Source organism: Triticum aestivum, chromosome 2B (genome assembly GCF_018294505.1).
Source record: "Triticum aestivum cultivar Chinese Spring chromosome 2B, IWGSC CS RefSeq v2.1, whole genome shotgun sequence".
In the NCBI taxonomy this organism is placed as follows: domain Eukaryota; kingdom Viridiplantae; phylum Streptophyta; class Magnoliopsida; order Poales; family Poaceae; genus Triticum; species Triticum aestivum.
The window spans coordinates 651,652,474-651,667,297 of NC_057798.1; positions in this window are offsets into that span (position 1 = coordinate 651,652,474).

A 14,824-nucleotide genomic window follows, 5' to 3' on the forward strand; every position below is an offset into this window, starting at 1 on the left:
TGTTAAACGGCCAGATACAACCAAACATGCCTGAAGCAACACCAACCAAGACCACCTGGCACGATCCGAGCACGCATAGCAATACGGCCCTAACCCCCGCCCTCGCATGATTGCAAGAACAACCCTCCGCGTACATCATTACACTTTGGAGATACCATGGGCGTAGGGGAAGGGGCTCACAAGTGTGCCACTCTTTCTTATTATTATTTTCCTTCTTTATGTACACATGACTCCGTTAGCTAGAGGCCCTGTCCGGTGGTGAACCTGCCGAACTCATGATGCAACAGCCAGGGAGTAAAGAATGCGGCGACGAACACTCAAGTGGTCTCAATTACGAGCATTAAATTTGATTATATACACCAAGTCCGCAGCCCATCCCTGGAGGGGGACATGTTCAACTAGTCCAAAACCTTGCTTACCGCACTATTTGTATCAGTCCGCACTCATAGCAGATTTCCTTTAATAAATGATGCAACACCTTTTTGCTTGTTATTACATATATATGTTCATTACATGACATCTTGCACCCGTATATTTTGATACGGCCTAATACACCAGGGGCTTATGTTCCCCACATTATGGTGTGATAAGTCCGAACACTTTCACAAGTATGGCACCCCGAACTTATAGCATTATATGAATCGACTCCGAATCATGTCTTGGGTCAACAGTTGGGTTTGCCCGGCTCCGACGTTTTGGTGCCTTACGTTCCGTTCCGTCGGCTAAGGTGGCACTGGGAGAACCACTGCGATAGCGCCCCGGTTGAGCCGGGCGAGCGCCTCAGTGGAGAAAGCTAAAACTGACCGGCATGATAAGGCGAGAGACTGGTCGTTGTTCGAGAGGTTTTTTCAGGTCCTTAAAGACTCACGCCGCTTCAAGCGAAGTTCCGGATAATGTCCGACGAAGGCGTGGATAGCGCCCCGAATTCGGTCTTCCGAATACTAGGGGCTTCACCGAAATTTAAAATTATAGAATTCTATGGCTAAGTGAGAGTGTTCAAGCATTATAAGTCCGGTTGCCTTGTTCGTTGTGTTGAGCGCCTCCCTAGATGGACCGAAAAGTGGGAACAAGAGTGCTCAAGTTATCCCGAACACCCCAGCACTTGCGGCTTGGGGGCTGAAGCCAACGACTTGCCATCTCTCAGATTTTATAAACGGCCGCACATAAGGTAATATTTTAAATTAAAAAAGCATTGCTTAAAGCGCACATGAACAAAGTTTCAGCGCACAGGATAATACATAGCAAGCTTACTCAAAAATTACATCTCTAGGGCATTCATCCACAATATCGCGGGCCCCCTTTAGGACAGTTTTATAATACATTTCGGGGGTACGATACTCCTTGCCCGGTGGCGGCAGATCAGTAAGAAGCTTCTCCGCATCCAGCCTGCCCCAGTGCACCTTTGTGCGGGCAAGGCCCCGCCGAGCACCTTCAATACAGGCGGAGCGCTTGATGACTTCCACCCAGGGGCACGCACCCATCAGCCGCCGCACGAGGCCGTTGTAGCTCCCAGGCATGGCCTGTCCAGGCCACAGCCGGACTATAAGGCCCTTCATGGCCTCCTCAGCTACCTTGTGGAGTTCGACCAGCTGCTTCAGCTGGTCGCTTGGGGGCACCGGATGGCCGGCCTCAGCGTATTGAGACCAGAAGACCTTCTCCGTTGAGATCCCCTCCTCGCCACAGTAGAATGCGGTAGCATCAGACACACTACACGACAGATCTGTAAACGCCCCTGGAGAGCTCCGAATGTGGGTAAGTGTCCGGTAGTTTACATTAACATGCTTGCTTTGCATGAAAAATGCCTTACCTGCTGCTATCTTCTTTACATCTTCAACCTCCTGAAGGGCCTTACGGGCCTCGGCCTTGGTGGACTTGGCACTTTCGAGAGCCGAGGCAAGCTCGGACTCTCGAGTCTTGGAGTCGCGCTCCAAGCTCTCATGCTTCTCCATGAGAGCCTGGAACTCTTGCCGCACTTCCGCCACCTGTGCCTCCTGCTTTTCTCGCTCTGCCCGTTCCGCGGCCGCACTGCGTTCGGCCACGGACACAGCCTCCTTCAGGCCTGCCACCTCGTTTGTGGCCCCTGCAATACCCATATTATCCTTGTTAATTTTATTGCGACCAAAATCCTTTTCTGTAAGGTAACAATTCAAAGTGGTGCTACTCACCTTCTTTGTCCTCGAGCTGCCTCTTGGCATGGCCGAGCTCTCGCTCGGACCGCTCGGGGTCTTGCTTTAATGTACCAACCTCCTCAGTCAGTGCGACAGAGGTCAGCAGCACAACCTGCAAACCCATATTGACATAATTTACTAGAAACCTGAGAATATCTTTTTAGATCCTCAGTCCGGCTTTTCTTTACGAACACTGAACCGAGCATCAGAGGCTACTGTCTATGCGGTATTATATTACACAATTTTAACTTCTTACCTCAAAGCCTGTTAAAAGGCTACTGCAGGCTTCGGTCAGCCCGCTCTTGGCGAGCTGGACCTTCTGAATCACCGCACTCATAACAGTGCGGTGTTCTTCCTCGATGGAAGCGCCTTTGAGCACCTGCAGCAAGTTGTCCGGCGCCTCTGGTTGGACGGAGGCGGCCGGAGTCACGTTCTTGCCCTTCTTTCGACGTAGAGTCCGGCGCAAAGTCCGGGAGGCTGCCTTGCTGCGCCTCCGGAGCCTCCTCCTGATGGGTCCCTTTCTGGGATCCCACCTTGGCGTCCTCATCGGCGCGGGGGGTAGAGGCCGTCGGAAGTGAATCCACATCCGACGGGGCCAACGACCCGCTCGATGAAGCGGGGAGATCATCATCGGCTGGACTGCGGACAGTATGCGGCATTAGTAGGACACTATGTGACACGAAAGAAATTGCATATCAGGGATCCGGATACTTACGATCTCGCCGGAGGCCTGGCCCTTGAAGGCCACTCCTCCTCGCCAACGTCGGTGTTGGCGGAGCTGTCCCGGGGGATAGTTCTCCCCCTCTTTGACCCTTCGGCCTCCCCTGTTGGGGAAGCCTTCCTCTTCCTCTCTCCCTCCTCCGGGAGAGAGTCTTCTTCCTCCTCCTCATCTTCGGGGGAGGAGTCCGCCTCGTCGTCGGACGCCTGTTACGGGAACTCTTTCGAGTCCCCGTGGCCACCTTCTTAGCCTTCTTCTCCGGCACCACGTGCGGTGCTGGAACCAGGAGCCCCGCTAGACGGGCGTCCACTGGGTCTTCTGGCATGGGAGCCGGGCAGATGAACTGCTCGGCCTTCTTCATCCATTCCTGTCGAAGGAAAAGGGAGATTGAAACCCTCTTAGAATCAATCTATTTACAACAAGTGTCCCGTAAAGGGGTTGAATCACTTACCTCGTCAGCTGGATGCTGCGAGCGAAATTCGCGATCTTCCGTCGCGGATGCGGGGGCTTCGGCACCCTTAAACAACACCCTCCAGGCGCCTTCGTACGTCATGTCGAAGAGCCCGCTTAGCGCCTGGTGCTGTTCCGGATCGAACTCCCACAGATTGAATGCCCGTTCTTGGCATGGGAGGATCCGGCGGACGAGCATGACTTGGACCACGTCGACGAGCCTGAGCTTCTTGTTCACCAGCTTCTGGATATAGGCTCGGAGTCCCGTCAGCTCCTTCGGATTACCCCACAGCAAGCCCTTCTCTTTCCAGGAGGTGAGCTGCATAGGGATACCAGATCTAAACTCGGGGGCCGCCGCCCACGCGGGGTCGCGCGGCTCGGTGATATAGAACCACCCCGATTGCCACCCCTTGACGGAGTCCACAAAGGCCCCTTCGAACCAGAGGACGTTGGGCATTTTGCCCAACATGGCGCCTCTGCACTCCGCCTGCGTGCCCTTCACTACCTTCGGCTTGACGTTGAAGGTCTTGAGCCACAAGCCGAAGTGGGGCCGGATGCAAAGGAGGGCCTCACACACGACGATGAACGCCGAGATGTTGAGGATGAAGTTCGGCGCCAGATTGTGGAAATCCAGGCCATAGTAGAACATGAGCCCCGGACAAAGGGGTGAAGTGGAAAGCCCAGTCCGTGGAGGAAGTGGGGAAGGAAAACGACCCTCTCATGGGGCCCGGGGGTAGGGATGAGCTGCCCCTCGTCGGGCAGCCGGTGCGCGATATCGCCGGAAAGGTATCCGACACTGCGCAGCTTGGTGATGTGCTCCTCCTTGACGGTGGAAGCCAACCATTTGCCTCCCCCTCCGGACATGGTCGGGGAAGGTTAAGACGAGATGCGCGAGCTTGGGCGTTGGAGCTTGAGTGCGCGGAGGTGGATAAGCAAAGGAGGAAGAAGGCGCGGGTGAAAAGGTGAATCCTTATCCCTTATATATAGGCGGGCGAAGACTATGCGCCCCCACCGGCCTGGTAAAACTCGCTTATCTCCCAAGCGCCACCATCAATGGCGCGGTTGGGTTACCCACGTCCGTATTGATGAGAATCCCAGAATAAGGGGAGCACGATCTCTGCTTCGACAAGACGTGCCAAGGGAACCGCTTCGCTAAACGTGCTGAGGTGGTATAATAAAAAACGATTCAAGTAAAGGCTTGGTAGCGGTATGATGTCATGCCGCAAAATACGTCAGCAGATTGGACTTATGTGCATTTTATTCTCTCTATGGTGGAATGTGGAATTTATTTTGCATAGCTGGACACTATCCTGGTGTTCATGATCTTCTCTGGATTATTCAAAGGAGGAACCCGCCTTGCAATGCCGAACATAATGCGCGCCGGACTTATCGTCATTGAAGCCTGGTTCAGGGGCTACTGAGGGAGTCCTGGACTAGGGGGTGTCCGGACAGCCGGACTATCATCGTCCGCCGGACTCCAAGACTACGAAGATACAAGATTGAAGACTCCGTCCCGTGTCCGGATGGGACTTTCCTTGGCGTGGAAGGCAAGCTTGGCAATACGGATATGTAGATCTCCTATCATTGTAACCGACTCTGTGTAACCCTAGCCTCCTCCGGTGTCTATATAAACCGGAGGGATTTAGTCCATAGGACACAACATACATTACAACAATCATACCATAGGCTAGCTTTAGGGTTTAGCCTCCTTGATCTCGTGGTAGATCCACTCTTGTACTACCCACATCATCAATATTAATCAAGCAGGACGTAGGGTTTTACCTCCATCAAGAGGGCCCGAACCTGGGTAAAACATTGTGTCCCTTGTCTCCTATTACCATCCGCCTAGACGCACAGTTCGGGACCCCCTACCCGAGATCCGCCGGTTTTGACACCGACAAGGATCATGAGCACCCAGACGCTTCCTAGGAACGTTGCTCTGAATATTTAAATATGAGCTATACCTTTGCGGCGACATTTCAGTCCGTGCCGCGCTCCTTTTCCGCCTGCTGGTCCGGACTGACCTTTGTTGGTCAGCCGCCGCAGGCTCGGCTTCCCGCCTTGAAGGCACTTCCTGTAAAACACCATCGTTCGCGAAGGTCAGAAATAGGCAAGGAAGAGATAATGGTGTCCAAACCTCGGTCACAATCACCTTGGAAGCCGGATATAATCCGGGGTAGTCCGCCGTAATGGCGACCAAAGCGTTATCCATGCTGAGATGGTGGAACACCCCATCGATCAGCTCCACCTTGATATCTGGATCCTCTTTGGAGGCCGGATCCTAGGATCTCTCTGGATCCTCAGGTTGCGGAGCCGGACTTACCATGTCCTCCACAATCCGGCGCAGTTCCTGCGCCGAAGACATAATGTAAGAAGCTTAAACTTTAAAAGTACGGGTTGAGCCCTTAAAAGTGTTCGCTTACCCAGCCCCGAGGGTTGTTCATGGAAAACCCATTCAAGGGGTTCGTTCGGAGGAAGTCCTCCTTTTCCCCCTTGTACAGGCCGGACAGGATCTGCACCAGGTCCTCGGTCGAATCCGGCCCTTTGCGGCCATGGCGGGTGGCGTCGTCCTCCCCGTTGAAATCCCACATGGGGTGGCCCCTGTATTGCAATGGCTGTACCCCCCGCATGATGCATGTTGCCATGATCCCAATCATGGTCAACCCGGAATGGGCTAGTAATTTTATTCGGCCCATCAGGTAATGGACTTTCTTGTCTTCCTCCAGTTGGGGACTCCGCGGGTGCCAACTAAGGCATTTCTTCAGAGGAGCAGCACTGAACTCCAGGAGGCCGACCCGGACTGGGTCCGGCAGCGGAGCGTCTTCTATGTAAAACCATTCCGAAGGCCAGTCTTCGGACGCCTTCTTAGGGGTTCCGGATGGATATCCGGTCCCGGCAATGCGCCATACTTCGGCGCCGCCCACTTGATATATAGATCCCTCGTGAGAACGGGGTACGAGGCAGAACAACCTCTTCCACTGTGCAAAGTGGGGCTCGATGCCCAGGAACAGCTCGCAAAGAGCTACGTAACCCGTGATATGCAGGACAGAGGCGGGTGTGAGGTGATGGAGCTGGAGTCCGTAGAACTCCAGGAGCCCGTGGAGGAATGGATGTATAGGAAATCCGAGTCCCCTTATCAGATAGGGGACGAAGCATACCCGCTCCCCTTTGTTGGGACTTGGGGTAGCCTCCGCTTGCTTCCCACCTTGGTAGGTGGCCAGCCCGGCTCGAACCGGGACCATGAAGGCCGGAGGGAGATATCCCCCCGCTTGGAGCTTCACTAGCTCGTTGTGTGGAACAAGGCATCTCCTCCAATCTCCTGGCAGCGGGCTGGGAGCGCGAGAAGAGGAGCCGCGCCGACGGTCCATGGTGGAATGGATTGTTGGGTCAAAGGCACTCCGATGAGTATTCGCGGAAGGAAGATGGTGTGATTTGGATCTGGATTTTTGCCTCTTTTGTAGGCGGATGACTTGCACGACTAGGGGGTGAAACATAAAAGACACCCTGGCTTTTCGCATTCGTGCGACGCGTGGAGGAAGGCCATTATTGGGCGTAGAAGCCAAGAAGCACAACATTTATGAGAAAGCCGGACACTGTTCGGCCGGTACATGGAACTTAAAAGGAGAACCCGCCTTGCAACGCCGAAGACTATATACGCGCTGGACTTATCATCATTGAAGCCTGGTTCGGGGGCTACTGAGGGAGTCCTGGACTAGGGGGTGTCCGGACAGCCGGACTATCATCATCCACCGGACTCCAAGACTACGAAGATACAAGATTGAAGACTCCGTCCCGTGTCCGGATGGGACTTTCCTTGGCGTGGAAGGCAAGCTTGGCGATACGGATATGTAGATCTCCTACCATTGTAACCGACTCTGTGTAACCCTAGCCTTCTCCGGTGTCTATATAAACCGGAGGGCTTTAGTCCGTAGGATACAACATACATTACAACAATCATACCATAGGCTAGCTTTAGGGTTTATCCTCCATGATCTCGTGGTAGATCCACTCTTGTACTACCCATATCATCAATATTAATCAAGCAGGACGTAGGGTTTTACCTCCATCAAGAGGGCCCGAACCTGGGTAAAACATCGTGTCCCTTGTCTCCTGTTACCATCCGCCTAGACGCACAGTTCGGGACCCCCTACCCGAGATCCGCCGGTTTTGACACCGACAAGCACCGAGAGTACCCACTAGGCCACTACGCAATTGTACTTTCCCTGCATTGATAGTACAACGATGGTTCTAGAGAACAATAGTACCCTCCACTTCCAACTGTAGCTCCATGGCCCTGAGATTCAAGAGTTCAAAACTGGTGCACTATACTAGACTAGACTAGAAGTATAGTACATCGCACTACTAGTTGGGAAAAGTAGTACTAGTACTACTACAGTACGAGTACGTACTCCTCTGTCACATAGTGTAAGACGTTTTTTGACACTACTTGGCGTGTACAAAAAATGGCAAAAACATACCCAAAATTTCTTAATCCACGCCAAAAACTACTACCTAGTGCCAAAAATTTCTTACTAGTGCTATTATTTACAGTATAATGCAATCCCATAACGTTCCATAATGCTAGTACTAGTAGTAAATAATAGCCTCACCCCTTCGCTGAGGAACGATCTACAGTTGGAAGGGACGAGGCCCTGTGGTTACTATGCTCTTATCTCCTCCTCGCCAGTTCCCCTCCCCCTGAAGAGAAGGCAGTTCGTCGCTGCTCTCATGGATTCGCTAGGCGGTTCTCCTCCTTGTCAGGGCTGGGAGACCTTGGACGACGATCCTCTGGGAGAAATCACACGCCGCTCCGACATCCTCATCGCCACAAGACTCGGTGCTTCCTGCACCAACTTTTTCAAGACGCTGCTTAAACAGGCTTGGGAAAAGGCCATGCTTGTTGGTCTTCCATGCGTCCTCGAGGAGAAGGTTCTTCTATGGGACAATCCTTCAAATAGTCCACTGCTCCCTGGCCATGGTTGCACGTTGACTCCGCTAGAGTTGCCGATGTTGAGAGGTAGTCGGATTTTGTCCGATGAGCAGGTCAGTAATGGAGTTTGATCATGTAGTACTTAGTTATTCCATTTCCATCCCGTAATTTCTCCGCTGCCCACCGTCTTATATATAGGTCTAGGTCGGTGCCAACGAAGATTGGCTTGCATACCTCCAGCCGGATACCACCATCATTTTGCACAACATCCACAGCAGTGCGGCCATTCCGGTAGGCCCCTTCTCCACCATTGGGATCGGCCTTCCGGACTGGATGGGCTTGAATACGTATGATGATGCCTACATGAGATTGAAGAAGATAGCAATTGCGGACCCGCCGACAAAGCGACACGGCTATGACGATTACTATCTCATCGCGGTGTTCGACATAAGGGTTGCCAACAATGCAAGAGGCAGTAACGGCAGAGGCTGGCACATGTTGGCGGCGGCAGATTTGTACCCCTACACATTCGAAGACGCCGTGCGCCATCTAGGCCGCATCTTCGTGGTGACAAGCTAGGGGACTTGTTTCATCTAGTTGCCATCCTACAGTATGGGAGATTACAAACGGAATGCACAAACCATCATTTGCATCCCTAACAGTACTCCATTATTTTGCAGGGACCAGTCATCCCCCGATCAAAATAAGATCACTGATCCTGGATGTGCATTTGCATCCGCGATTCGGTCTAACCTGGAACCTTGTAGCTAACTTTGGCATATTGGGATCAAATATCTTAGCAGTCATTACCCATGGTACCACTGATGTGCAACATGGTCACACAATCTACCACGATCGGACCATCACCATCTACCTAGGTATTCCATTTTTTAACCCTCTCACCTTCTCTTTCATTGTTGTACTAGTAGTATACTTAGTAGTACTAGTAGGAGTACTTTTTACCTTGGAGGACGCGTATAGCTAGCTAGTGTTGGAAATATGCCCTAGAGGCAATAATAAAAGGATTATTATTATATTTCCTTGTTCATGATAATTGTCTTTATTCATGCTATAACTGTATTATCCGGAAATCGTAATACACGTGTGAATACATAGACCATAATATGTCCCTAGTAAGCCTCTAGTTGACTAGCTCGTTGATCAACAGATAGTCATGGTTTCCTGACTATGGACATTAGATGTCGTTGATAATGGGATCGCATCATTAGGAGAATGATGTGATGGACAAGACCCAATCCTAAGCATAGCACAAGATCGTGTAGTTCGTTTGCTAGAGTTTTCCAATGTCAAGTATCTTTTCCTTAGACCATGAGATCATGTAACTCCCGGATACCGTAGGAGTGCTTTGGATGTACCAAATGTCACAATGTAACTGGGTGACTATAAAGGTGCACTACAGGTATCTCCGAAAGTGTCTGTTGGGTTGACACGGATCGAGACTGGGATTTGTCACTCCGTATGATGGAGAGGTATCTCTGGGCCCACTCGGTAATGCATCATGATAATGAGCTCATAGTGACCAAGTGTTTGGTCACGGGATCATGCATTACAGTACGAGTAAAGTGACTTGCCGGTAACGAGACTGAACAAGGTATTGGGTTACCGACGATCGAGTCCCGGGCAAGTAACGTACCGATTGACAAAGGGAATTGTATACGGGGTTGATTGAATCCTCGACATCGTGGTTCATCCGATGAGATCATCGAGGAGCATGTGGGAGCCAACATGGGTATCCAGATCCCGCTGTTGGTTATTGACCGGAGAGCCGTATCAGTCATGTCTGCGTGTCTCCCGAACCTGCAGGGTCTACACACTTAAGGTTCGGTGACGCAAGGGTTATTAGGAAGACTTGTATGTGATTATCGAATGTTGTTCGGAGTCCCGGATGAGATCCCGGACGTCACGAGGAGTTTCGGAATGGTCCGGAGGTGAATAGTACGGTCACCGGAAAGTTTCGGGGGCATATCGGTATTGTACCGGGGCCACCGGAGGGGTTCCAGGGGTCCACCGGGAGGGACCACCTCTCTCGGAGGGCCTCATGGGCCGTAGGGGGCAGGGAACCAGCCCCTGGAGGGCTGGGCGCCCCCCTTGGGTCCATGCGCCTAGGGTTGGGGGGGAACCCTAGTGGGGGCGCCCCCCTTGCTTGGGGGGCAAGCCCCCTCCCTTGGCCGCCGCCCCCCCTCTAGATCTCATCTAGAGGGGGCCGGCCCCCTTCCCCCTTCCCCTATAAATAGAGGGGAGAGGGGAGGGCTGCACACAACATCCAAGGCGCAGCCCCTCCCCTCCCCAACACCTCTCCTCCTCCGTTAAGAGCTTGGCGAAGCCCTGCCGGAGTACTGCCTCTCCACCACCACCACGCCGTCGTGCTGCTGCTGGAGCCTTCTTCCTCAACCTCTCCTTCCCCCTTGCCGGATCAAGAAGGAGGAGACGTCATCTGCTCCGTACGTGTGTTGAACACGGAGGTGCTGCCCGTTCGGCACTTGATCATCGGTGATTTGGATCACGGCGAGTACGACTCCATCATCCCTGTTCTCTTGAACGCTTCCGCTCGCGATCTACAAGGGTATGTACATGCACTCCTATCACTCGTTGCTTAGATGAACTCATAGATGGATCTTGGTGAAACCGTAGGAAATTTTTTATTTTCTGCAACGTTCCCCAATAGTGGTATCAGAGCTAGGTCTATGCGTAGTTCTCTATTGCACGAGTTGAACACAAATTTGTTGTGGGCGTAGATGTTGTCAACTTTCTTGCCGCTACTAGTCTTATTTTGCTTCAGCGGTATTGTGGGATGAAGCGGCCCGGACCGACCCTACACGTACGCTTACGTGAGACAGGTTCCACCGACTGACATCCACTAGTTGCATAAGGTGGCTAGCAGGTGTCTGTCTCTCCCACTTTAGTTGGAGCGGATTCGACGAAAAGGGTCCTTATGAAGGGTAAATAGAAGTTGACAAATGACGTTGTGGCTTTTTCGTAGGTAAGAAAACATTCTTGCTAAAACCCTATTGCAGCCACGTAAAAGATGCAACAACAATTAGAGGACGTCTAACTTGTTTTTGCAGCAATTGCCTTGTGATGTGATATGGCCAAAAGTTGTGATGAATGATGAATGATATATTGTGATGTATGCGATCATGTTCTTGTAATAGGAATCACGACTTTAATGTCGCACTAGTGCAGAACCGGGCAATAGCACCAGTTCGTAAGGCCCTTTAGTGCCGGTTACATAACCGGCACTAAATTTTGGTCACTAAAGGCCCCCCCCCTTTAGTACCGGTTCAGCATGAACCGGTGCTAAAGGGCAACCACGTGGCACGAGCCAGCTCCGGGGGCCTGGAGCCCTTTAGTACCGGTTGGTAAGACCAACCGGTACTATAAGTTTTTTTTAGTTTTATGATTTTTTTTCATTTAATTTTGTGTTTCCATTTTAATTCTTTTTCGTTTGCTGGTATTTTACGATACTACACATTGTACACGTTATGCATATATATATCATCAATGTCTCACAAACCACCATATTAATTAATTCACACATACACACATGTATAGGTATATACAATTTCTCCTACATATGCATGTTGCCTTCGGAGCCAGTGGCATTAGCCTAATTGGTGCCTTCGGAGCATGATGACAATTGGAAGTGGTTTTCATGGGGGCGGTAGCGGGTAATATAATTCTCCCTTCGGATTTATGACCTGGTCGAGCAAAAATCCCGCTATTTCCTCTTGAAGTGCTTCTACGCGGTCCATTTCTAGGAGCTTCTCCCGCACCTCTTTGAACTGTTAAGAAGGAGATCAATATGCATGTGTATTAGTTGTGTGACTAGATATCGATAATGGTGTAAAAATTGTGAATAGTGTTCTGACAAGCGTACCCATTCCTGTCTTTGAGATCTGCTCCTTTCGGACGCCATCATGCGAATGTTCTTGCAAACACAGAATGCACACAGATTAGTCCCCTGCGCCTGCTTCAGGGCCTTTACGAGAATGGAATTTGATTGTATAAAAATTAATCAAGCATGATAATTAAAGAGATGGCAGCTAGCTAGCTAGCTAGTACTACTTAATTACTTACCTTGGGTCGAAATCATTTAAGCTTTTCTTTCCATTCGCCGGGCGTGACGCTGATGAACCTTGCCCAAGCCCTGCCCGCCGACAAAGAAAATGAATAAAGGGGTTATTAAATAGTTCATATCATGAAATGACGAACTAAATAGGCCGAGATATATAGTTAATAATGATTGAAATTACCTGTTGACTATCCCAAACAAGATGTTATAGTCAGTTTTTTTGAGATTAGTGAGTCCAGTACTTCAATTGTTCCAGCGTCAACTTTAATGATACACAAGACCCAGTGAAATCTGCATGCACACACGTTTGCATGTCTTAATTAAGCGGGCATATGTAAGCAAAAACATGTAGCTAGCTAGTAGGCAAAAACAGAGAATTTGTAGTACAACACAGTGTGACTCACTGAAAGTTGTAAGGAAGTAGTATATCTTCATTGTATTTGAGGCTCTTCAAGAACTCTAGCATGTTGTCCTCTACGTTCTTTTGCTGACGTTGATTTATCTTCCATGTGTATTCATTAACGGTGTTTGGGTCAATGAACCCAATGCCAAAGCGTCCACCTTTTCTCATTTCATACATCTTCATCCTGCATAATACCACAGAAAAGAATATAGTGAGGATAATTATAGGTAATGATCGATCAAAAGGATCACTACAGCTAGCTTGAGACTTAAATTACAGAAAGAAATCACTTACAGACAATAGCAACTGACGATAGATTTGTCGAGTGCATCTTGATTGTATAACTGAAACAGTTTCGTATACTCAACGGACACAGCTTTCTCATGGAAGTAATGCTCCTCCTTGACATTCACCATGAGGGACAATCGATCTGAAATCTTGGTAATGTTCATGTACCATTGATGCAATTCATACATTCTCGTTGGGAGGTTCTTGACCTTGTCTGGCTCGACCAAAGGTTGGCCCCGGACATATTTCCATTTTATTTCATCCTCTCTAAGCAAAGGCATGGGCTCGATCTCGAGGAGTTGTCCAACAGTGATGTTGAGAACTTCAGCCTGCATTATATGCTCCTCCGTTATTACCACATTGCCCACCTCGGGAACGTGCACTGTTTGCCCACAATAATATTGGGCACGCGTACTGTCACATGTTGTTGGCACAACAAGTGAGGGGATCGATTGCGCTGCCTGTTCTCCCAGCCGGGGAATGGTTTTCCCGCATTTTTTGGCAGCTGCTTCTTGTTTGCTCGATCCCGATGTAGACGTGCTCGCCTCCCTTTGTAGACGTGCTTGATTTAACTTCCTGATGTGGTGCTCATAGTCTGTGTTAACAGGCTTGGGAGTTAGTGGTTGAGCCATACGAATGAAGTGGTCAATCGTTTCCTCAGGCACTTTCTCCCTTGGCGGCGGTGGCGGTTTCGGTGAAAAATGGGCTTCCACCTCGGCCTTCGATATGGCTGTGATTTCCTCCTCGGACCTGTCATAAGACCTCTGCGGAAGAGGCGTGAGGCTTGGACCATATTTATATCACTTGCTTCCGCCTGTACTTCCTGTACTACCTCGACTCGTACCGCTACGCACCATAGCTGCGGGGTGTCTCTTCTGCGATTGCTGAGGCGGCGGAGACGGCTGACGGGGCTGAGTTGGACGAGGAGGAGTGGCCTGAGGTTGTGCCGGACTTGGAGGAGGAGTGGACGTCTGACGCTGTGGCGGACTTGGAGGAGGAGGAGTGGCCTGACACTTTGCCGGACTTGGAGGAGGAGGAGTGGCCTGACACTTTGCCGGACTTGGTGGACTTGCAGGAGCGGGAGTCTGCTGACTCGGTGGCGGACATCAACGAGGAGTTGGCTGACGCGGTGTCGGTGGCCTTCGAAAGATGTTGCAATCCTTTTTCCATAGGATGATACGATGTTTGGCCTCTCCGAGAAAGAGCTCGCCATCACCTCCAGCAAAGTCAAGCTGTAGCTCCGAATATGGTGGGTCCACCACCTCATCAACCAAGACACGAGCATAGCCCGCTGGAATCGGGTTGCAATGGAAGGTTGCCTCGGGGGGATTTGTAAAAGCAAAGCCGTCCGCCACCTTCATGGATATGTTCTTCATTTTGACGTGTAGCTCGCAGTTAGTGTTCTCCGTGATGTCATCCACGGGGTATCTACCCAGCATTGCGTCATCCGGGATGGAACCCACGCTGCTTCTCGGCATGGATGGGCCGGTGCTATCCAATGCTGGATCATCCGCTAGCTGCTGCAGCTGCTGAGACCCCCTTTGTTGGGTAAGTGAGTCGATTTGCTCCTGCTGCCGCTGGAATTTGACTGCCAATTCCGTTTGACTTGCTTCTAGGCCTTGAAGGCGTTCATAGTCCCGCTTCCTCTGCTCCTCCTCCATCTTCCTCTTCTTCTCCTCCGCAATCTTCTTTCTCGCACGGGTTCTATAGTCGGTGTTCCATTCTGAAAACCCCTCATACCACGGAATAGCGCCCTTGCCTCATGTTCTTCCCG